Raw genomic sequence first — 25960 nt, forward strand, 5'->3', positions numbered from 1 at the left:
TTCAATAAAGTAAAACAAAAATCTGGCAACACGTTTTATTTCGTTGCAAGGGTCGGCTTTACAGACTAGCTCATTGTTTAATTAGGTTAAAACTAATTGGTGGTAATTATATTAATAGATCACAATGGGAAAATCGGTGGATAATTATGCGAGGCAGTAAAAAAAAAATACCATTCTCATATTGATAAGCCAATTGCCATTTATTTACCTAATACTGTACACATTTGCTGTAAGCTTATAAGTCATATGTTAGCATTAAAATGTCTGTTGTTCTATTAATACAGATATTTAAAAAATTTAATTATCCAAAATTTTGGAGTTCAATCTAAAGGCCTGTAATTTACTATTGTGGCATTTAATATTCTGTATGAAAGTAGTCTGTATACAACATTAGCACCTGCAATTTTGTATGGTAATATAATATCTGAACACATTACCACTAAATACTGTTTTGTGATTTCAATGACTAACAATATTCCAAATGTTATTTTTTTTTTTACGCCATGGTATGAATTGAAGAAAATTCCATTGAGGAACTTTCTCCAAACAGCAGATGCTCACATTACATCGTGATCCTGAGCGAGACAACGCCAGACCACGTCGCTTCTCTTCTTTAGATGTCCCCTCAGGTGACATTATATTATCCGTCATTACCAGCATTTTATCTTAAATCCTCTTATACGTGCAAAGAAGCATGGATATATATGCAGATAGACGGACATATTTCAAACCATTCCTCTGTTGCCCCTATCTGTGCTTGGGTGCAAATAATATGAATGACGTACTTAAAAGAGATCACTTCCAGGTCTGTTCCAGGTCAGTCTGTGCGAGCTCCAACCCATGAATAAAATTCTTAATTTGGCACATTCATAAGCATTTGCTTCTCTGCGCTTGGGTACGCATACTACGACGAATGACATGCTTTTAGAGATCACTCCACGTATAATTCAGGATCAGGTGAAACCCATGGGTGAGTGGGTAAAACAGAATATACCCTCATCTTCCCGGTTACTGAATTCTTCGTATTTTCCGTAGAAACATGGGATGCCGCCAATGGGTAAAAAGTAATGCAGATTGATTTGGGGGATGCAGGTAACATCCAGGAATACTGTAGTGACTGATTGGAGAGTGGATAACAGGCATTTTCCTGCACATGATACCGCTCCATAATGAAATGTTTGAATCGTGTACTCATGCCATCTTATGAAGAAACTGTTAAGGGATGATGAGTTGGATGCATAACTCAGCTTGATATTTTTTTCTTCATAGTGGTAGTTTTAAACATGGTAGTGCACATTTTTTTTACCAATACTTAGCATTCAAAGTCAAACATGTTTCGCCCTGAGCGTTTATGCCAAACGAAGTAGGAATTTTAATGTACAAGATAGGGCTATTGCTTTCATAATTGTAGGCCGTTCTGATAAAAAAAAAGTCAACTCACAATATTCGATAATTGGTTTTACATTGGTTGGGAAAGAGCGACTGAACTCAGGGTCTCAGCAGTGCTCTGGCTCAGTTATTTGGTAGAAGCACAACACATTGAATCCTGCAGTCACCTCCATGTACACGCGCACTTCCTTTATGTACATCTATAGATTAAAACATATATATATTGTGATCCCTGAAAAAGCCAATTCCAAATCATAATTTAATTGTTATGCCTTAAACTAGCTGGGGCTACATGCACTCATCTCATCTCTATATTAATTCCAATGGCAGAGCATCATACAACACAAATGTTATTCAATGGAATATTGCACTTCAAGGGTACATCTCAGAGCACAATGACTTATGCTGACACTGTACAGTATGTATTTACACTTCTTTAACCATTTGACATCAGCAGCAGCTTCAGGACTGACTCTCTTAAAATTCTGTTCAAGCTCCAGGAATGTATGTCTGAATTAAATTATCAAGGTCGCAAATGTGCTGCTTTGGAAATGCACAAAACAGAGCATCACTGAAGACCTACAAGAAAACGGCATGTGATTGTGTATGTATTAATAAAAAAAAATGTGTAATTGTATATCAATCATGATCCACATTTTTGCTTGGATGTTGTGCCATGCATAGACAATATTTTATGAAATGTTGGTATATAACTATCTTTGTTTTGAACAAAACAAGTTTTCCAATAAAGTAATACAAAAAATAAAAAAAATTACTTAAACACGTAAATCTTGATTTAAATTGAAACACGTACATTTCTGAAAGCTATAGATGCAAAACCGAATACAGTACACTAGTTTATACACGTGCGTTGCTTGGCAGCATGGAATGAATTTAATCTACTGTAATTGGGTTTTTATTATAAGACATCACGTTTCATACTTTTCAAGATCAAATGAAAACAAATGTTCGGGCCTGTAGGCGCTCCAAAATAAGATCACAGTCCATTGTGTCATATGATGTACTGTACACATATCCTTCAAAGCTGCATTGGCACGAAGTCATAATTTCCATAAAATAATATTGCAGATGCTTGAACCCATCAGAAAAATGCATTGCCTCGAAGCAATGTTTGTGATTACCATACAATTCCCACAAATTATAAGCACAGTAAGATGACTCTGGATGAACATGCATATTTTGTTCAAAGTCACATTGTACTAAAAGGTAAAAGGAGCATCCCCTACAATGGCTTGCCCGCGACACTGCTTCCCGAAGCACCTCCACGCGAAGAAGTATTTCGAGAGCCTCAAGAAGATATTTTTCTGCAGATTCTTCTACGTCAGCAATAGGTGTTGGAAGACGTGGGGGGGGGGGCAGGGGGTACCCGCACTTTACCCTACTGCACGCGATCTGTCCGATGGACAAGTGTGGTGATCTCATTTATACCGCTGGTTGGCCGAAAGACGTGGGAAATTTTAAGAAGATTGCACTCAAGTTGTTTCGTGAGATCGAACCGGCAACCACTTAGATTGCAAGTCCAGTGTGCTAACTGTCACCCCCCCCCCCCCACGGCAGCGTTCCAAGTCGCATTGCATGGGATAAAAAAAAATGTCGACGAAGTTTAATTACAGTCAAGCCAATCTAAGAGAGCACGCCGAATCAACATTAAAGACAATCGTGCAGCGAAATGCCACGGCAAAGATCAATGTATCAGAATTAAAATATTCAATATTGGCGGCATGGGGACCAGGGAATAAAAATCACCATCACAAAATGAAGCGGCAGAAATTAAGAGGCTTGAATTGATGAACTTGACATTCTGTAAAGGAAAAAAATGCTTTGAATCCTATTTTTTTTATTACATGTGAAAAGTTATCATTTAAATGTCTCTGAAACATATGCGCACGAGGCCAAAATCGGCTTTGAAAACGGGAGAATGGCGCTTTCAGTTGTGAATAACAACACTGCCTGGAGGAGGTGGTGCAACCATCCAGTAAACAGGCATCGTTGGGCATGTAATGGATACCCGTTGGATCAACGTTGGGCCCAACGTTGGCATGTAATTAGAACCGTTGGATTAACGTTGGGCCCAACGTTGGCATGTAATTAGAACCGTTGGATCAACGTTGGCCCAAATTTGGCATCTAAATGGAACCATTGGATCAACGTTGGCCCAACGTTGGTATGTAATTGGAACCGTTGGATCAACGTTGGCCCAACGTTGGCATGTAATTGGAACCGTTGGATCAACGTTGGCCCAACGTGTCACATCTGCTGCATTCATGGGCCATCTCTCAATCTGATGAGCATGGATAAGGAACGACTGGGAACCATTTTCTGGTCGTTGTTAGTGGAAGCATCGGCAGGGTTGATTGCATGAACAAAATTCGGTGATGAAAACAATTCCTCGACAAATTTGTTGTTCTGTTTGAGTAAAAAAAACAAGTGGACGGATACCATAAAAGTATGACGATTACTCCGACTTTCGGCATCAAATGCCAAGGCGCGATCGACTACTACGAGATAAAATCAACTTGTCTGAATGAAGATGCAGAATAAAATAATTTTTATTAAAAGGGTAATACAAATGGCAGTCCACTGACAAAGAAAAAATGGTAATTGGCTACATTGGTAAAAAAAAAATGTTTTACTAAGTGCAATGGTCGGCTGACCTGGCATGAGCGGGGGGGGGGCAAGAACTGTGTGCCTCGCACCAACATCGAATAAATCAGAGCAGATTAAACTTTTGATTGCTTTTCATCCATGACTAAATGAAATACACAGACTAAGACTCGACAAAATCGTCTGGGTTTTCATGGACCAGACTCAAATAAAAAAAAGTTAACACTGGCGGTGCGTCACTTGATGTCAACAGCTGCTGTGCACGTGTCCTCGATGGGGTATTTATAATAACAACAATAATGATTTTTCAAAGCCAATACAATGATCCCTATTTATTTTTGTATGCTGATGTTAAATATCAGTCGTGAAGACATCTTAAGCTACTGGTGGGGAGCTTTCATTAGGTCAGAATTTGTTCGATCAATTGGGACGTCTACATAACATCTATGTAAATGTGACAATCTTGTTTGGCTGGTAGAGGTTTGGGCACCACAGTGGTGAGATGTTAACTACCTTGCCTGGTATACAGGAGGTTGTGGGTTCAATCCCGACCCGGACGCCTGCTGTAAATTTGGAGTTTGAATGTTCTCCTCGTGATCTCATAGATTCTTCTCCGGGTCTCGTAGATTTTTCTGTGTCCTCCGGTTTTTTCCCTCCACATTTAGAAACATGCGTTTAGAGTATTTGGCTGCTATAAATTTCCACACGATGATAAGCCAACTTCATTAAGCTATCATTTGCAGCCAGGTAGCTTCTGAAAAAGAGCTGTATAGCTCAGTGAGCCTTACCTGTTAAAAAATTGTTATATTTTAGTTAATGCACTTTATAGAATAAGAGTGACCAAATAAAGGAAGAACACACACATTCACATGTGATAATAAATCATTTACATAGCTCTCGACTTGCAAATAAGTACGCGGTAGAATAGTGGTTTGAAAGCTAAGGCATTCTAGCTTATGGCAACAAGCACGACGTAATTGGCACTTATCAATAAACACTCGTAAGCAAAACACTCACCGTAGCAAGCACTGTGAAACATTGTTCAGTGAGAGTAATCATTATGGCAATGGCATGACGAGCATGCGCTAATGTAATAATAGGTATTCATTTAAAAACACATTCCTGCGGAGGGAGCTGGTAAGAATGTTGGGTTGCTCGGTCAATGGCCAGGGTCAACGGCGGCGTGGTGTATTCCGCAAATATGGCCGACTGAGGGCGGGCACAAGCCGGCGTGAGTAGGTTAAACGTTGAGTTTTATAAGGGCACCACGGAGTGACCAGCCCCTCCCCACCCAGCCCCACCCCACCCAGCCCCACCCCTCCCACCCCCCACCCAGCCCCACCCTCCCCACCCCACCCTCCCTCCCCACCCAGCCCCCCCACCCTCCCCTATCCACCCAACACGACCCTTCCAATTTTTGGATGCACGACGGACGGACAGACACAATAATCCCCTATGGGCTAGTGGAACCAGGTGGTTCCTACCAGTAAAATGTCAATATTAATAATAGCGCAAGTTAGCACAAGAGCAGCGGTTACCAGCCTACGGTAACCTTGGAGGGAGGTGGGGTAACTTGCGACATCTCTTGGGGGTAGGCGAGACAATTCACTCACTGGCCGTGGTCACCCAAGGTGAGGTCACACAGGGTCAACGAGCAGTGCCACTCTGCGTATATGCACGATGGCGATTAGAAAAGCAAAAAATCCCATCCGTTGGGTGAAATTAGAGCGAACCCGTTTTTGCTTGGGGAGACGGCGGGCTAACCACCCGCTAGGACTCTCTCATTTATGGCAATTATTATACGGTCCTCGTATGTTACGAAGTTCTACGCGAGGAAAATCAATGCCACCCAAAGTTAGAAATGCCCAAGTGATTTGTGGTGTTGCGGTGAACTCCCAATGTGAAAACCACGAAAACCCCAACATTACATTGTAAAAATATGCCATCAATACACTTTGAAAGAAAACTTATCTCCCATTCACTATTTAAAATGGTGACATTTTTTTAAATAGTGAAATTTTAAATCAGAATAAGTTAAGTTTCTCGTGAGAGTACAATCTTTTTTTTCCATCCTTAATATCAATCAACGTTCCTTAAAGTCTATCAAACATCCCAAACTAACTTCAAACAGCGAGGACGGTCAAATGTGAAGCAGACAAAGTTAAAAGGACGGCATTTATTTCACGCTGGGCAAGAAACATAACATATTTATGACTCTTCTGACAAATAAATGATGTAGAGGTTAAAAATAATTTCCAGATTATTTTTTTGCGACCTTCCATTTTTCATTCTTGGCCAAAAAACTAAAAGTTAACAACAATTCGGTCATATATCTAGTTGGATCAAACTCCACGAAGTATAATTGAGTCATGTCAAGGATTACATTTTGCCTTTCTGCCCCCCTCCCCCCCCACTTTTTTATGCAATTCCGCAAACAAGTGAAATTTGCGCGTAAAAACATCTCTATCACTTCCCAGCAAGAAATATGAATTGCTTCTACTCGGGGCAACATGATATTGACATTGTATTCATATTGATCCTAGAATAAATACAAATTGATTTCCAGTCATCATGAGGAATACTGAACTTAATTACATCTCTGGAAATATTTACGTATTCAAAGTTCCAGATGCAATTAAGCCTTTAAAAAAAGAAGAAAGTCAATAATGGTGCATATCCTCAAATCAAAATAATGGTGTCGTTTTTTTAAACCAATATGACCACTGCATATCCTTGCCTTCAATTATTCATGTAACATGTTTTAAACAGAGAAAGCGAATTAAGGAGCAATAATTATTCCGCTTTCCACATTCCATCGCTCCATTTCCTTGGTGGACATCCTCTTAAATGCGTTCCATTCCTTGGCTGCCACTCCATCATTAGCCTTGACCCTCCTCCCTTCCAGCAGTGTCCCCCACCCAAAAGGCTCCTTCCCTGTCTTAAGTCTCTTTTCTCTGTCTGTGTGCGTCTCCGCCTCGGTCTTCTTGTGTCTCTGTACGTCTCCCCAGGCTGTGTGCGTCTCCCCCTGTGTGTGTGTGTGTCCACGCCGGTCTTTATGTCTCTGTGTGTCTCTGTCCGTGTACGTCTCTGTGTGTCTCCCTTGTCCGTGTGTGTTTGTCTCCGTGTTGGTCTTCGTGTCTCTGTGTGTCTCTGTCCGTGTGCATCTTCGTGTCTCTGTGTCTCCCTGTCTGTGTATGTCTCGTGAGCTTGAGAATTGGGGGGCTCTGTCATAGGGATCACCGGCGGTGTAAAGGGGAATATGCCCCCCCATTGTTGATATCCTCTCGATCTGGACTCTTTTCCCCATTGCGCAAACCTAGCCAGACAATCGCTCATCCCCTTTTCTTTCTCTCCGTCTCCTTTTCCCTCTGCATCCCCCCCATCCCTCACTGAGCTCCCGATTTTTTTTTACTTCTCAGATCATGGCCGGGGGAATACAGTGGATTATGTTTATGTACTCGCCGACCCTGCCCTTGCCCGGATAATGCGGTGGCGGTCGTGCATGAATAAAATATTTGGAGAGCATAAATAAAATATTTGGAGAATTTTTTTTTTTAATTAAAATTAAAATCGATCAACTGACGCATCATTACAGTCTGGCAATCCGGCCAGACCATTGTTGATCTCATTTGGTGTCTAGGGCTTAAACTCGACATCTATGCAGAGCTGGCTCAGTGCTCTGGACATGGACATCTGCCCCCCCCCCCCCCAACGGAGCTGTGCACCCAGTTGCCTCACCCTCGGCAAACCTAAACCCATCAGCGTCAGCGCGGCCACCGCATTTTGTCCGCTCGGCAGAATTCGGCAGGCCCTGGTAATGAATGATTTCTCAGCAATCCGCACGAGGAGGCTCCAACAGCGGCCTTCACATTTTACGGGCCTTTTATGTTGCCATTGAGAGTGCAGCAAGCCATCATGGCCGCTCTGCAGAAATTGTGTCCGTAATGCACAGTATGGTGCAATGGCTTACAAACCACGAGCCGCCCCAAATACCTCCTGGTACGAACTGATGTACCGTAATTTGACAGCAAGACGTTATTAAGCGGTAAGCACAGAAGGAGACCGAAGAGTTAATGGAGCGTACCGCTTTATTTTGTGGCGGCGTAAACAAAACAGATGCTATACTTATCAAAATTTGGTCTGAGAAAGGCATTACAGTACAATACTCTAACCCTTCATCGCCAAGGATTGGGCCTGGCCATTAATGTCAATGGACGACAAGACGGTGGTAAATTTCAAACATCAAACCTTAAAATCGGAATTACTGGCCTCTCCTGTGGCTGAATTAACTCCCAAATTGTTGCTCCGCATCTGCAATGAAGCTCGGGATTACATCGGTGACACGCAATGAATGCCAAGGCCTCTCTCGACACACTCCATTGGGCGATGCAGAAATATGCAGCGTTTTGTTGTTGTTGTTGTAAAAATGCATTGCAAGTTACCGGCTTGCAATTTAGGTAACACCAACTATTGTCTGCACAATGTTCGATACCAGGGTTAGAGTTGTGGCGTATTCGTTGACAGACACGGGAAAGATCAGCGCTTTTTTATCACCTCATGCATTTTGTACTTAAATCCATGCTGAACGTGAAACCCACATTAATTTTACTAGATTTCATGCAGATGCTATGAAATTAATATACTGGCCACGATACTCAATTACATTTTCCAAAAGTACCTCTCATTTAAAATAAGTACACTTTCATTTAAATTCCAAAAGTATAAATTGTATCAAAAGCGCCCCTTCATGAACATTAGTGTTATCCAGATAATGTACACGACAGCAGGCCGTAAATCCTGGTTATGGAAGGCTTTGAGCCGTGAGTGTATGCATCAAACAGCAGAGATATCAGCTGGCTGCGTGTCTACGCTGTCGCCTCTCAGCCTTTGTCTCCACCTAACCCTGTAAATTGCTTTGATTTACGCGTTTTCGATGTTGGTCGTGGCACCTTTTCAGGAACACATCCCCGATGTAAACCAGGGTGTTACTGTATTGGGCACGTGCACAAATCATACAACGCAGCCTTAAATGGGTCCCCCGAGTTAACAGCGGCACTGGGCAGACAGAGGCGGCCGGGCGTAGTGCTGGCCACCCCACTCCCGTCGTGGTGCCGTGCCGGCCTGCAGAGGTGCTTGCTAACAGCACTTGCCCCAGCAGCCTGTCTAAAAGTTGACCCAACGAGTCTTTGGTTTTGGGTGTGCGGCGAATATCGAGCATTCTCGCAAGAGAGTGCCGCGGAGCGCAAATGGTTGTGAAGCACCGATATAGACAACGAATCATTACGCTTCATTCTTGAAATCGCAGGACAGTACGGTAGCAAGAAGAATAATGATAATTCAGTGATTTTTCCACCCCTGTCAGCGCACCGATGAATTAAAGCTTTCTCACGTCGCGTAGGCCGTGTGGATTTGTCCGACCATAATTCACCACACGGGTTGAAGGGGGAGGGCAGCATCAGTTCACGTATCACTCGACCCCGATGTTATCCCATGGCCAGCAATCTGGAGAGCTCAAGGCACTGTATACCGAGTGCCGGCCAATCTAGGTTAGCCGACCAGCGTGGTGGTGAAGGAGGCTGGCAAAGGGCTGAATTCGTATTTGTTAGTTTATATCAGGCAGCACACGAGGGCTTTATCTTGGTTGGGCAATTTCATTGATCTCACTTTTAAATTACAATACACCACCATCGAACGTCTGCCAAAATGCAATCCACGGTATCCGTTTACCGACAGGAAAACGACGCCTTGCCATATGACACGAGGACTTTGCAACAAATTGTAACTATGATAGTCACTCTGGTGACGATGATGATCAAGTTTAAGTGTATTGTCTTTAAGCAGATGAAAACTCTGGAGAGTGGTGTGCGTCTCATCCGCAAGAGTGACTTGGGTCACCGAAATGACAAAGGGGCAAACATTTTTTTTTTTAAACTTCAGCACTCGACCACGTTGTGTGTGTGCAAGGACTTGCAAACTGTGCTGTGCGTGCGATTTTTCGCGTGCCACATTGCCACGGTGGCACTTACGGACGACAGTGTGCTCTTGGCAGACGAGAATGTTCCCTGGACCAAATTCAGCGGCGCTAATGTTATGATCTCTGGAGATTTTTTTTCTTTTTCGGAACAATGCATTTGGCAGACAGATGATGCGAGTGCGTATATGTGCCGAATCTAGAATTCGTGCATGTGGTGACCATAAAACAGTATCGCACAAGCGGCACCGATTGGCAGTGCGTTAAAGGGAATCTAATCTCAGCCGCTAAGTGTATTTGAGCACTGTCGGATGCAATTACAGTACTGTACACGGATACATAGCTTAGAGGCGTTCACCTGCTCGAGCACACATTAGTTACAGAACCAACACGAATAGATTATTGGTTCTTTACCCTTCTATCTGGCAACAAAACTGACACCTTTTTACAAGGAGTCATGTTTGCATAGACCGCAATACCTGCAGTCATAATGCAAACAAAAGAACATAACTCTGATAATGTGCATTGTCCTTAAAGTTGATTGGTCCACACCCGAGACAGCTTTCCTTAGAGCCTAGTCTCATATGGGTTGGACCAGATGACGCCAAAAGGCGCACGACGAAACATGACTCCTTGTAAAAAGGTGTCAGTTTTGTTGCCAGATAGAAGGGTAAAGAACCAATTATCATATTTTTACTGGCAAATGAGGTTCCCATAGTGTCAACACGAATAGATTACAAAACTTTCACTTATAGCCAGGTAAGGAGCCGAAAGAGACCAGAAGTAGAAAAAGACCAGTTTTCTTTTCCATGGCAGACCTGATTAATAAATGTAAACACTACAGCACACGACGCTGACCATAAAAACGATCTCTGTGCGACACAAAAACTAAATGTGGAAACAAAACAGTGAAAGGGTTGAAAAGGTACAGGCGGGCAATTACTCAGGCCAAAGCCGGCAGAGGAACACTGCAATGAAGGATAAATCAGCACAGCTTCCACGAAATTAATGGATTGAAAAAAGACTGACCGTGGCATTGTTTACGCTATTATTAAGATGTGCACGTTCGGAGATGACATTCACATTTGCACAATTCATTCTAAAGCTTACAGACACATACCATAATTACCTGTTGTATGTATTTTTTTTGTTGCAATAATTTCCCTCGTTATGCCATGTGCTCTCGTTAAATTGCTGTGCATTTTTTTTCTTCCAAAAAATAAACGAAACACATTAAAATCATCCGCAAAAAAAAACCTTGAGTCTTTCACACATCCAGCGAACCTCAGCCACCTCTGGACTCATAGAGATGGCAAATGGCTTGATTTAAACTGTCCAGCAGAGATTTTTTTTCACGCCATTATTACTCTGTAAATACCATTAGTCACTTGTGTGCGATTCAGTTTAATGACATGCCGTGGCTGTTATTTGCGTGTAATTTTACGTACAGCAGAACTCCACTAACCTGCACCGACATGGGCGGCCCATTTGCAATCGCCACAAAATGTGCCGATTGCAAATGAAGTTGCCGAATTAATTCGCAATAAATGTACCGATTAGGGGGATACAAGTTTATTAGTTTTCTCTAATACCCAAGTGGCACAAATCTGCCACAAGGGTCGACGTGTGAAAGTATCCTTTGCATGTTTGAGAACTTTATACTGGTAGGAACCTCCTGGTTACACCAGCCCACAGGAGATTATTGTGTCCGTCCGTCGTGCATACGAAAATGGGAGGGGTGGGGGTGGGTGGAGAGGGGAGGGTGGGGAGGGGCTGGGTGGGGAGGGGAGGGGCTGGGTGGGGAGGGGCTGGGTGGGGAGGGGCTGGGTGGGCAGGGGCTGGTCACCCCGTGGTGCCCTTATAAAACTCAAAGTTTAACCTACTCACGCCGGCTTGTGCCCGCCCTCACAGTCGGCCATATTTGCGGAATACACCACGCCGCCGTTGACCCTGGCCATTGACCGAGCAACCCAACGTTCCTACCAGCTCCCTCAGCAGGAATGTGTTTAATTGCTGCTGCATTTAGTACATGTCATTCCCTCTAGATGATTTGCAAAGCAGCCCCACTGCCAGACTGATGCCATCAGCTGATAATCGAGAAGCAAAGTATAAAGCTCATAATGTTCTCGTGGAACATTGAGTAAAAGCATATTAGCAGAGTATTCTGTCTCCACATATACATGAACCAATTAACTTGCCAGTCGATTATCATTCAGCATCATTTGTTTCAGCAAATATTCTCTGGACTGCTTTTGCCTTACTGGGACTCAACAACTCCTGATGTCATCGAATGGATTACCAAACTGAACGCACAGTTATGGTATTTAGCAAGTTGCTTTCAATTGCCATAAAAAATAAGTAATATTTAAAAAAAAAATGTAAACACGCTTTAATGAAATGTACCGTACGAGTAATGGCAGAACTCCACGACTCCAGGACGTGGCCCGATGCTTGCCATAACGTAAGGGGCCGTGGTGATTTACAGCCAACGTCAGTTGAGCGTGGCAAATTAGACCCAAGCCGAAACATAACATGTAAAAATGCATGTTTAAAAATACTTTGTATTTTTTTTTTATAGAATATAGTGTTGTCATCAGTATGACATACATATGCCAAGTTTGCAGTCGATACCACATTGGGAAGTGGGTTAAATTTGAGTTACGAGATTTGAAGATACGACAACAACAGACAGAGAGTTAAATAAAATAGTGTAATAAAAAATTGTGAACAAATACCGCTGGGTTACCAGATATTATTGGAAAGAGCATTCCATTTAAACTACTAGAATTTCGGCAGCCCACAGCCACCTTAACTCGAGCTCCTGATGTCCTCTTCTACACCCATCCCCAATGTGTGCAGATACGACTGGATTCTACCTCAAAAGTTATTTAGATATATTTTTTATTTGACCCTCCATCAATGACCAACAACTATCAACACTCAACATAAATGCTCAATAAATGGAAAAAAGTATGCATTTCTGGATAATGGATGTAACAATAATTGATGTAATATTAATACTGGTAGGAACCTCCTGGTTACACCAGCCCACAAGGGATTATTGTGTCCGTCCGTCCATCGTGTAGGGAGGGGCTGGGTGGGGAGGGAGGGGCTGGGTGGGTGGGTAGGGGAGGGTGGGGAGGGGCTGGGTGGGGCGGGTGGGGAGGGGCTGGTCACCCCGTGGTGCCCTTATAAAACTCAACGTTTAACCTACTCACGCCGGCTTGTGCCCGCCCTTACAGTCGGGCATATTTGTGGAATACCCCACGCCGCCGTTGACCCTGGCCATTGACCGAGTAACCCAACGTTCCTACCAGCTCCCTCTGCAGGAATGTGTTTAGATTGATCATACTGGTTCAGAAGGCTCTAATAATTTAGTTGATGGACAAACGGGACTCCGGGCTTTTATAATTTAGATGGGGCAATCCAAGATTTACTTGTAGTATTGTATCCCACTACTATGGCTGCAGTATACAATGTGAGAGATGTTTCAGATCTAATTGTCAGAATTCGGATTTTGTTATTTGTTTAGGCCCAATTTCGTATTTTATTTCATATGTTTCTGATTTACAAGTGTTAAACATTAATGTGTCACTGTTCATGCATTATATTGAATAACATTCCATCTTAATCAATATGACGTTCAAAAGTAAAACTATTATTCACATATCAGCATGTTAATATTTTCATAGTTTAGGTAAAGGTAACATCACACGGCAGCACTTTTTAGTTCATAAAGCATAAAAGTGATGCAAATGAAGTGATGTAACTTCCTGTAATATCACATTTTGGGATCAATACAAAAATTATTGTATAATACGACGACAACTCCTATCATATCTTTGGGACTTTTTTTGCCAGTATCCAAAATGATGAAGCGTAAGAATAGGTTTTATCCTTTCTATCAATAAAACAAGTGTTATGATGTTGAAACACCAAACAGATACCTTTCGCAAGGCATGAAGTCTGCATTAACCACACATACTTACGGCAAAACATGCAAACACGCTCTGATAATAAATGCATTATTTATTAAACTGAATGGCCTACACCAGAGAAATCTTTCTTCTTATCTACAATCATGCATACATTTTTCTTATCTGCCAAGGGGTTCCCCTGCCACCTGTCACAGATCATAGGGTTTCATGATACAGGCACGACAAAACGACTACAGTTGTGCAGCATCGAAACCAAGTATGAGTGCTCATTCAATTTGCCATCGGCAGCGGTTACTGGGAGGTAAGTGGGTCGCTATATTAAATGCATGCAATATTTTAAACCAAGCTCAGCGTATTCGCAACATTCACCCTCGCGGGGGGAGGGGAGGGGGAGATTCCATCACACCAAAAAAAGACAGGAAACTTTATACCCTCAAGGCATCGCTGCCTTTATAAAAGTTTGCTTGCTTTTACCTCTAAATATGTTTACATTTGTGGCGTGCCACATTTGACCACTCAATTTTGGGCGCTGAAGTATTCACCTGGTGTACGTAGCGCACGCTGAGCTCCACGAGTCTAGGCACGGAACGGAAATTTCGTGAATTGTCTTGATTCTGGGTTCACGATTCAGAGATGCGGAGAGATGTTAACTCCCTCGCCTGGTATGCAGAAGGTCGTGGGTTCGATACCGACCCTGACCCCTGTTTTTTGGAGTTTGCATATTCTCCCCGTGGTCGTGTGGATTTTTCTTCGAATCCTCCGGTTGCCCTTCACATTTAGAAACATGCGTTTAGAGTATTTGGCTGCTGTAAATTGACACATAAGCCCCTTCATTGAGATATCATTTGTGGCCAGGTCGCTTCTGCAAAAAAAGCTATATAGCTTGGTGGGCCTTACCTGGTACAATAAAACCAGTTTAGTTTGAGTTTAGTATTGCATTGTCAATTATAGCACAGAGGAGTTACATGAACTCAATGCATACAACATATATACGATTTAGAAACACCGTACAGTACTGTAATTGATTCGCATATTCATGATGCAATGCACGCAAATACGAATGTAGGAATCGACTCGATCGATGAATCAATGCACCGTCGCACCATTTGCCGATGGCTGCGTTGGCACTGGTGCACAAGTAAAAAATGACAACAGAAAACACCTCCCATTCCTCAATAACACTGCGGCCTTAAAATACAAATATATAATTGCCATTTGTTTCGTGCAATGCCCCTTAACACATCAATAGAGAGGCCAGATATAAAGGTACTCCTCTACTTACGAACAAGTTAGGTTCCTAAGTTCTGTTCATCAGTCGATTTGTTCGTAAGTCCAACTTTACTCCTGTCATGTTGTACAGCATGTACACTAAACAGGGATTGGTTTTAAAAGTTGTATAATCTCATGCAGATGTAGATTCCGCCGGTTATGCATGTTCTGCAGATGTAGATGCCACTGGTTCTTCATGTTCTGTAGATGTAGATGCCACTGATTCTTCATGTTCTGCAGATGTAGATGCCGCTGGTTCTTCATGTTCTGCAGATGTAGATGCCACTGGTTCTTCATGTTCTGCAGATGTAGATGCCGCTGGTTCTTCATGTTCTGCAGATGTAGATGCCACTGGTTCTTCATGTTCTGCAGATGTAGATGCCACTGGTTCTTCATGTTCTGCAGATGTAGATGCCGCTGGTTCTTCACGTTCTGCAGATGTAGATGTCACTGGTTCTTCATGTTCTGCAGATGTAGATGCCGCCGGTTCTTCATGTTCTGCAGATGTAGATGCCACTGGTTCTTCATGTTCTGCAGATGTAGATGCCACTGGTTCTTCATGTTCTGCAGATGTAGATGCCACTGGTGCGTCACATTCTGTAGATGTAGATGCCACTGATTCTTCACGTTCTGTAGATGTAGATGCCCCCGGTTCTTCACGTTCTGCAAATCTAGATGCCACCACCACCATCTGTTGCGAGCGGTCGTTGAACTTACGCCTCTCAGTCCGAATAGGCAAATGGACCTATGGACAAGTTTGTTCGTATCTCTGAAAGTTCGCAAGTCGAGTGTTTGTAAGTAGAGGAGTCCTTGAATATAAAAAAACTAACCCGTAAAAACAAAGTTTTTCACTATAAATCCTTTATATGCGTGGCGGCTAGAGTCCTCTCGTCCTCTGGCTTGAGATGGCTGCCACCTATGGGTCAGATGATTGCCTGCCCCTATTAAGCAATTGGTAATTAAATATAATTAATTTTTTCCTACAAAGTGTACAATTTTGGAAAAAAAAATTCACGAAAATAAATTGTCACGCGCAACGAGTCTGTGTGCAAAATGTCAGCTCGATTGGATCACAGGAAGTGGGTTAAAAAACGACCGAAAGATTTGCACGGTCGTAAGCGCGCAAGCAAGCAAGCAAGTGAACTTAATATAAAGGATTTAAAAATAGTGTATTATATATATTTATTTAATCCATTAATATTGGAGACTTCACTTGACCACCATCGGGTCTGATGACATTTTAATAATAATAATAAAAGTTTTCTGATGGCCAGTTACAGAATAATCGTAACACCTCTGTAATAAAAGTACAGTACAGTAATCAAGTTAATATATCTCCTCTAAATAAACAACAAAGTGCATATTTTATTAATGTACACCTGCCAACTAATACTATAACTCCAAATATTCTGTAGGGCATCCCAGCGGGGCAGAAATTCATGTTATTGTCCATGCTAAAGTGCGTTTGGCTTCATTTAGCAATAGAGGTTGTGCTGTACGCATGTGGAATTTCCCACAAAGTTGGAACTAATTTGGCCAGTTAAATTATTCGGGCAAGTGAGGTTATTATGCTCTATTGGCCACAAAAGCTGATAATTGATCAGGCTTTGGATGTTTCATGTACACCCTTTGTATTGATCCCAACTATCAGCAAGTATCACATTATACTGGGGGTCCTTTCCAAGCAATCTAAATGCCACTGTGGCGAGATGTTAACTACCTCGCCTGGTATGCAGGAGGTCGTGGGTTTGATCCCAACCCTGACACCTATATATTTGGGGTTTGCATGTTCTCACTTAGAATCAACATGCAGGTTGCTTTCCTGAAGAAGAGCTACATAGCCCAGTGGGCCTAACCAGGTAAAATATGAATAGTTAAATACGAAGAAAAAAAAATCCACTCTCGTTGGCCAGGTGGCTGAGCGGTAGAGTGAGTGGCTCGTAATGGGAAGGTTGACTCGGCCCATCATCACTCTGGGCTTCTATACAACGAGCATCACTTTTGCAGGGAAGCCAATGGTGCTTTGTTCAATGCATGCACGTGCACCTGTCGTCACAGCATTGCGGAGCCTCCACCATTGGGGTGGAGTTGTGAACAGGAGAAGAGCATTGCCTCAGTGCCCGTTTGAACAGGAAATCATTCTCACCAAGCAAGCAAGCCAGCAACTCACTGCCACTTTTTGACCTGACAGGTGAGATGCAAGCGAGCGGAGGGGAAAAAAAATCCAATAAAAAGTCGTTGCCAACTATGACAATCCGTGCAATCCAGGAGGCGCTGCAATCACAAAGGGCACAGAATTTAGACTTTTATCATTCATCGCTTCAATGTAATCGCCACGCTTATCATGCAGTCATGTACTACAATTCCATCAAATGGAAGGCCGCCCTCCACGCCACAGAGGTCATGGAGGTTATCTGGCCATACTTCACCACGCTTGTCAGTGCGGGTTGGTGATGAGCAAGTGTGCTCAGGACCGGATAACCAGCTATCACTCGCAATGATGTTAGTCGTGGCCGGGAACTAAACTCAGGTCTCGGGTATGTATAGTATATAAAAAAACAAATATCCCCTGTGTAGCCTGAATAGACTGTTTGGGCAAGTGCTGTTAGCGAGTACCTCTTTTGGCCGGCACTGCACACGAGCGGGTGCGTGGCCAGCACCTCGCCTGGCCACCTTTGTCTCCCCAGTGGCGATGTTTCCACACTGCAGCAGGTACACATTTGAGGCCGAGTCGATCTAGGGGAGGCCCAGGACCGGTTCAGATAATCGTCACTGGTGTTGGCCATGAGTGGGAATCGAACTAGGGCTCGCTGTGTTAGTAGCGCAGTGCGCTAATCACTGTGCCACCGCTCCCCACATATGGTATATCACACGTATAAACACATCCTGAAAGCATGTTGGCGAGCTCTTCCGGTAATATACTGGTGTTTATGACTAGTCTCAAGTTTTAATTGGAATTTTTTTTATTTGGAAGGCCTCCCCACAAGGTCAACATATTCAATATGATCCATTGGGGGGGAAAAAAGGTTTAAAAAGTTCAACTGTAATTAGTTACAGTAGAATAGCATTTGTGGATAATTTTTTGAATTAGTTTATAAATATGGATTTTTTTTATTAACATTACGCAAGTCAAATAAAATCATCATTGCGCTGGGCATGTGCCATCGGTCTTATAGGGCAAGGTGATCACGCAAGGCATTATTTGTTTCGCAGACGGGTGCAGTACAAGTCTGCAGTAGCTTCGCAGTGGGAGGCGATGTCACGCTGCGGGCTCTGGCACTGAAGTCACCTGCGCTGTAATTTTTTACCAAAAATAATGGCAAATACGGAGTGCGACGCCGGCACATACAGCCTGCACCTTTTCGAATAACGTCACGGGATCCTTAGCGTACACCGCGAGAAGCTGGAGGGGGAGGGGGGTGCGTATTTGGAGCGCTCGCAGTATTAACCGGGGTGGCCGTTGAGCTCGAGCCACGGACCCGCTGCGGACAACACGACAAACGCTGGGTCACACCGCCGCCGCTTCGTTCAAGTGGCATTTTGGTCGTGAATGGTAGGAGTTACGCAATGTTTACCCGAGCACCTTGCATCAGCAATCCCTCAATGTTCATGAAGGTATTTTGCAAAGGCTTCGCTTCACAGTACAATATTGTATCCGATGAGGAATTTATTTAAATGCCCTTAAAGCTCAAAGCATAATTAAATGCAACACTTGTACACAGGAACAAAACCAGAAAACGCAGCAGTGTACGGAAAATGACAAATGAAGTGACAAAAGTTAAAACATTGTGCAACTAAATCTATGAATATGTACGATTGGAATCGCAGGTAATGGACGGAAAGGACAAGGCACGGATTCGGGAAGACACACACAAATCAGAGCCGTCGTATCGATTGTTCAAAAAGTGCAGTTGGACGTGACTCGTAGCTCGAGCGGTTTGATGACCAATGGATGAGACAGGTGACAGAGTGGCAGCCAAGGAGAAAATGCACCCAAGGGATGACTACAGTGGAGATGGAGCAATACGATCAGTGCAATTGCAGCAGGAAGATGGATTGTGGCATCGCAGGGCTCATAGGGCTGGCAACAACACCGAGGAGGCCTTCTTCACCCAGCACTCAATAGGCCTTGGCCAATGATGACAACGACAGTATAGAATTGCTCATTTAGAAATGGGAAAACATTAAATATTCCACGATTCCCTTACAAAAGGAGATTTTGCCATTTTTTTAAACAGTCTGCCTCAGCAGCAAACCACGCTTTCCCACCTGATGACGGACGCTTATGTGTGCGCCCGAAACGTCGTGATTTATTTTATTTGATACCTACGTGACTTTACCGAAAGAACCAAAGAGTATGGATTCCTGCAGTCACGAAAGCTTCCAATCAAGATTGAGATTTTACAACACAGCCACCTCTTATTGCATGTATGTAGAAAGTGTGAGGAGAAGCCCGTCGCAGATAATTTGTAGAAATTTGTCTGGTCTCATTTTGTTTGGCCGACAAGCCACGGTGGCATCAGACACCATCTCGTTGTTCGTCGTCATCATCATCATCATCATCTATCGGCCGTTGTTCCTCCGAAGCTTCTCACAGAGCACTGTATCCACACCACGTGACTCCGGCGCACTGTCGCTTCATCTTCATGGCAGCACCATAGAATCGGGGGGGGGGGGGGGTGTGTTGGGTTGGGTAGGGGGGCTCAGCTGCTAAAGGCTAAGCCCCCCCCCACCCCTTTCTATTTTCATCTCATTGTCAAGTAAAAAATATTGGACGATATTTTCTCAATTACATAGCGGGCTGGTGGTGGTTAGAGGCTGGAGCAGAATGCGTGATATAGACAAAGGCCGATCGTATCGTTGCTCGTATGTGGAACTTCTTTCGCACCGTATGAAGCCAACCGTGCGAATTCTGTTGAGCGTTTAACGTATCGCAACGCCCCCACCCCCCTCCCCCACCCAACGTTTTAAACAAGGTCACGCTACAGGGCAGCTTCATGGTTGCCGACCCTCGGAGACCTTGCTGAAATGTCCGTCCGGGCACGCCGAGTTTTTGGTTGTCCCGACTTGGCGTCGGTGACCATTAACCTCAATCTTCTGCTCGTCGTCGCCAATACAGCATCAAAAGGCAGGCTCAGTGGAGGCGGCAACGACTGGCTGACGTCGAAGACCACCATCGCTTATCGCCGCGCATGAATACCATCGCCATTAACCCTTTGAATATCTGTGGACAAAGTCGTCAAGTCAGCACCGGTAGGCAGATTTGCCCTTATCTACGGGGCGCCGTGGATCAACGGATTACAGCAGCGTTCCTCTGCCGCTCCTTCCGCTCCCTCCCCGCCTGTCTGCAAAATCACGGATAATTGGAACATTGCGGATGTTAGGGGGTCGCACATTAAATGGGGCCGCGCATGAGTTCTGTCGTATTTCCTCAATGGGCTCCTGCCTGGTAGAGAATAAAGGGCAGCGGCTTCAATGAACGATGCCGGGAAACCGCGAGGTACAGGAGTCCAATCGATTCATGGGATTGAAAGTTAAGTTAAATTTGGTGATTTACCTGGTGCGTCCGAAAGGACGTCCCCCATGAGGAGATGGAGCGATTAAACCGGCTTGTGCACAGGTTCCAGGTGGATTGTTGCAGCAGGAGAGCCGTGAGGAATTGCGAAGAATTTGAAGGCCTTCATCCAGCAGTGGATTGACCATGGCTGCTAATGTTAGCGATGTTACGTATGCCCTTGTACGGTTACTTAAATATGTATTACTAAATAAAAGAAACTCGCTTTGTTACATATTTATATACCTCCTGCAATCTTGCCCTGCATGCGCTTACTAATACAGTCGAGTCAGCCTGCGTACATAATCAAAGTAGCTTCACACTCCGATCGTAATTTTTTCTCTCGGAATGCCTGGAAGGAAACCAATGGCTTGCATCAATAATAAACGAGGTGCAATCAGGATGATGGGCAAATATATGCTTCACGTTCGGTTTGACACAGGTTTTGGAATAAAAAAAAATTGCACTAATAATCTAAAACTAAATAACCACCTGGTTATTTAGTTTTAGATTATTAGTGCAATTTTTTTTTTAGGCTCAAGAAACAATGGCCATTTTACAGATGGTAAATACCACGCTAAAAAAGTGTATGCAACATAGGCAGGGGGAAAGTATCTTACTCCATCTTTGGACGATATTGTTATACAAATAACGTATGTAACGATGTCACTTACGCATACAAGTCTTAGACAGTTTAGTTGTGTTGTAGCAGAGGAAGCCTCAAAATCCCATAAATTGGGGCCAATAAAACGAACAGTAACCCATTATCTGGGACGTCATCAGCGGTTCTTCTCTGGGAAGACCATTCCCCGCCATAGGAATCTGGACGCAGATGACGTTCAATAGTCATAATCTTTGTTTTTTTTCGATAAAGTCACGTAGGTAAAAAATTAAATAGATTTAAAATGAAAACAACTAAATTAAATCACGACGTGGGGACAACGCAGCGAAAGCACAACCGCCAAAGAGATTTTTACCTACGTGACTTTACCGAAAGAACCAAAGAGTATGGATCATTGCAATCACGAAAACTTCAAATCTAGACGTTCAATATATTTTTTTGCATTAGGCAGGGTCCCATGATTATGCACGGGTGTTCTAACGATGAACAACATCTCATGGTAACCCAGCAGCATTTTAGTTATGAAGCTCGACTCTGACGATGAGACCCAGGAAGGCTGAAACCAGTCCAGAGTTCGCTTGCTTCAAAACAAATGCTGCTGGGTATAGGTGGTCTTGAAAATCATAACAGCCCGATGGACTCAACAATATTGTGTGTACGTATATGTTGAGAGAGAACGGAGCTCAGCTTCTACCATATACTTTATACTAGGTGAGAATCCATTGAGACTATATTCTTTCAAGGATTATCGAAAAAGTACAGCCAGTAAAAATAACACAGGATCAAAACAAAAGTAGACCAATACCAAAATTTTTTTATTATATTTTCACTATTTTATGGGGGTTCCAACCACAAAGTTTGAGCAGCCCCAATACTAATTTGAGCAGGGATTCACCGATCGGAATAGAATGAATGTACTCCTGCACCTGTCTCAAAATACAAAGACAAAGGATCCCCCCCCCGATAGCCTGGACAGACTGTTGGGCCAAGTGCTACAAGCGAGTACCTATGAAGGCCGGCACGGCACACGAGGTGGTGGCTGGCCAGTACCACGGCCGGCCGCCTTTGTTTCCCTCGCTGCGATGTTTTCACACCGCACAAGGTACTCATTTGAGGCTGAGTCGACCTAGGGGGAGGCCCATGACCGGTTCAGATAATCGTCACTGGCGTTGGCCGTGAACGGGAATCGAAGCGGGAATCGAACTCGGGTGGCCGGGTTTGTAGCGCAGGGCGCTAACCGCTACACTACCTCTCTCCCTTACTCCCACCGCATCTGTATCAATACACATATACAGATTCATAAATCATGCCCAGCCTCTGAATGCAGCAGTCACACATTTCCACCAGAGCATAAGCAACGCAGATGCGGCTGTGTTTGCCAGGCGCATTCGTACACAACACGGGCTTTCACACACAATGCTTTCTATCATATCCCATGCAGCGTCCACTGCACAACTGCATATCCACTTGCGCCGTTTTCCCACTGAGTGGACAATGTGACCAGGAACACGCGTGTGAATCACATCAGCCTTGTTATGCGTTTCAAGCGACACTCACAGCTCATTTGCAGGCTTCCAAGGAAGTTTCATTTCACATGCACTCGCTGATATGAATTCATCATTTATGTATGCAAATCACTGCATACATGCACGCACGCACACACACAAACATACACCCCGAACCTTATACTGTTATTGCTAACTCGCTGCATAGACAGCATTCTACTCTGGATCAGGGCCAAGATGAATATTATCATTGGCAGATAATGTCCAAATCAAGATCTGCACCAACCCTTGGATAAATTCATCCGTATAATGTGTTTTATCATCTGATAGAGGAGCAGTGTGGGCGTGAAAATTAGCACAAGGGATACAAAGGTGGTCAGCTGCCGTGTGCCGTACACATCAAGATCAACATGCCGTCTCGGCCAAATGTCGCCGAGGGTCACCTCCACACCTCGCCAGCGCTTTGTGCCCCAAATCCCCGAACCTCCGTGACCCTGGTTGACCCATGACCCCGGTTGACCCATGACCCCGGTTGACCCGCGACCTCCAAGATCTGTCCCAACGCGTCCCCCCACATCACAAGCTCGGACGTTTTTCCACCTCGGTCACCGACTCGTGGAGACATCATGACGGTGGTCAGTCTCGGAGATCTTTGCCTTCACCCCATCCGGCAAAAACATGTCAACCAACCAACAACCAACCAAAGTTCAGACGGGTTTTGTGTTTGCCTCATCATATATCTTACACAACGCACGTGCCATGTTCTCGACAGCACTTTCTGCATTTTTACTTAGGGGCCGTCCATAAATGACGGCACGCACCTGGGGGGGGCGGGTCAGACATATGTGACGATGTGTGACGGGGTGAGGGTTTGAGAAATGTGACGTCACATCAAAATGCGCAACTTTAACAATCAATATATACAACACGTTCTACTTCATTAAACAGACTTTTTGATAAATGTTTTCTCCTACAACATCAGAGTGCAGCGCCACATTAAATACGCACTACAATGACAATAGTTTAAAGCGATTCGAAGCATGTTTTTTTTTTGGGGGGTGACAGAGCTTTGTGACGTCATGTTTGAGGGGGGGGGGTCCGACTTTGTGTGACGCCGTGTGACGAGGGGGGAGGGGGGTAAAAAAATCGTCCAAAATCGCATGACGTCATTTATGGACGGCCCCTTATCCTGCCTTGTCGAAAAAAAAAATCTCCTGGCATCCGTCTCAAGCCACCCGTACTCAAAAGGGCAGCAAACTTATTTTGATTTTCGAGCTCTGCAGGTTGGGTCCAGCGAACGGATATCCACACGGTAATTTAGAGGCAAGCACGCCCGCCCAACACATCCTCCTCCTCTCTACATTCAAGACACACACCTCTCACACTTTCATCGTGGTTATCAGAAACTTGGTCCGCCGAAAGCAGTACCAACCCCCCCACTTGACCTCAGTCTCACAGCCCAGGGTACACACACACACACAAGTCCTATACCAACCTCAACCCTTCTCTCTCCTCCTTCCCGTGACTTGTGCTCCTACAATAGGAGCCTCATTTCGAACTACCGCCACCAATGTTGCCTTCAGAAAAGCTTATCTTAACACCCCCGGTGTCCAGCCCTTCGTATCTAACACGGCCAACATTGCATGCACAGCTGACACACACAGCTGACACACACACAGTCCAAGTGCATAGCAGATGGGCAGAATAGGGTCAAAGCATATTCTGCAATAGGCACTATTACTCGATATACATGATGCAGTCGTGGACTATAATGTACACGTATTATAGTGTTATCATATCCTGTGCGTGTTGTGCTGTAATGTATAAACTGCATTGCATTGGCATTAGAGAATCATGCGGCACACACAGCAGATCCAGTTGTGTGTACACACAATTGGTTACAACTGTATATGCAGCATACTGTGTGCAGGCGAGCAAGGCACAAACACAAAGTGGCACCGAAAACATTCTATAACATTACAAAACACGTGCAGGTGATAGCAAGAGAGACCCCCCAACTCGCAATCAATCGCGTCGCATCCCACTCTCAATTTCAATATAACGGTTACGGGACACGATACGTGGGGCAAGGTGAGTGAATGCGTGCGCACACACACACGCGCGCGTTTAAAAAAGACGCGACAAAGCATTGGAATGGTTGTAATCGCATCGTATAGGTGGTGCTGGTGTGGGGTAATATCTCGCCATTTCATCTTGTCTATGTATATATTTTTTTCGCTCGGTATACACCACGGATTCTCTGGGAGGCAGTAATCCGCGTACAAAGCGCGCAGCAGCAGCAGCAGCACGATGGCCGGGCAGAGAATCTCCCTGCATCTCTTAACAACAATAACAACCCTGTAGTTATGTTTCTCTCTGTCTCCCCTTTCTCTCTCTCGCTCTCTCTCTCAAAACCTCCAGATTCTTATACCGTGTTTGTTTCGCGCGCTCCAAGACAAATAATAACAACAATCACTCCCAAATGATCTCCATCTCACCGCTCGGTTCACGAAAGGCATATGCTGGCACGTTTTGATGTGACAGAGACATCTCTTGCCGTTGCTGTGGCTCTGTTGCTCCACACCAGACTGTGCAAGCAAAATCCATTTGTTGTACTGCACTTCCTATAGGACATCTATGCTGCCCCCCACCACCCCGTACTACATTTGTAAAATAAAAAAACACCACCGGTCCGCACTGGCTATCGTGGTGAAGTATGGTCAGCACCGCCGCTAAATCCCCCAGTACTCCAATCTCTCCTGCTTCCCCCTCGCCTCCATCACCGCAAGAAGCTGCGGAGATGGGCTTTGTGCTGGGCACATGTACAGCAGACAGCCATGTGGCTTACAGCCCTCCCTCCCTCCCTCCTCCTTTCATTCTCTCTCTCTCTGCGGAGCTTCTCCCCCTTCCGAACAAAACAGCTCCCACATTGCCCAGCCAGCCCGAGCCCGCAGGAGGAGGATGATGATGATAAAGACGCCAGATTTCCATTGAGCTATCTCCCTTCCCTTTGAAGAGGTGGGGGGGGGTCACCAAATAAAAAAACCTCGCCTCCACCATCTCCAGCTAAGCACTCACACTCTCACT

At 44.3% G+C, this 25960-nt stretch overlaps 1 protein-coding gene across 1 annotated transcript in view; it reads right to left on the reverse strand.

The window, feature by feature from the left end:
* The window catches only part of LOC144732883 (membrane-associated guanylate kinase, WW and PDZ domain-containing protein 1-like), a 315269-nt gene that overhangs the window by 288533 nt on the left and 776 nt on the right, over positions 1-25960 (reverse strand). The gene's annotated exons all lie outside the window — the stretch shown is intronic.

Source organism: Lampetra planeri, chromosome 44 (genome assembly GCF_965212315.1).
Source record: "Lampetra planeri chromosome 44, kcLamPlan1.2.h2, whole genome shotgun sequence".
Taxonomy (NCBI): Eukaryota; Metazoa; Chordata; class Hyperoartia; order Petromyzontiformes; family Petromyzontidae; genus Lampetra; species Lampetra planeri.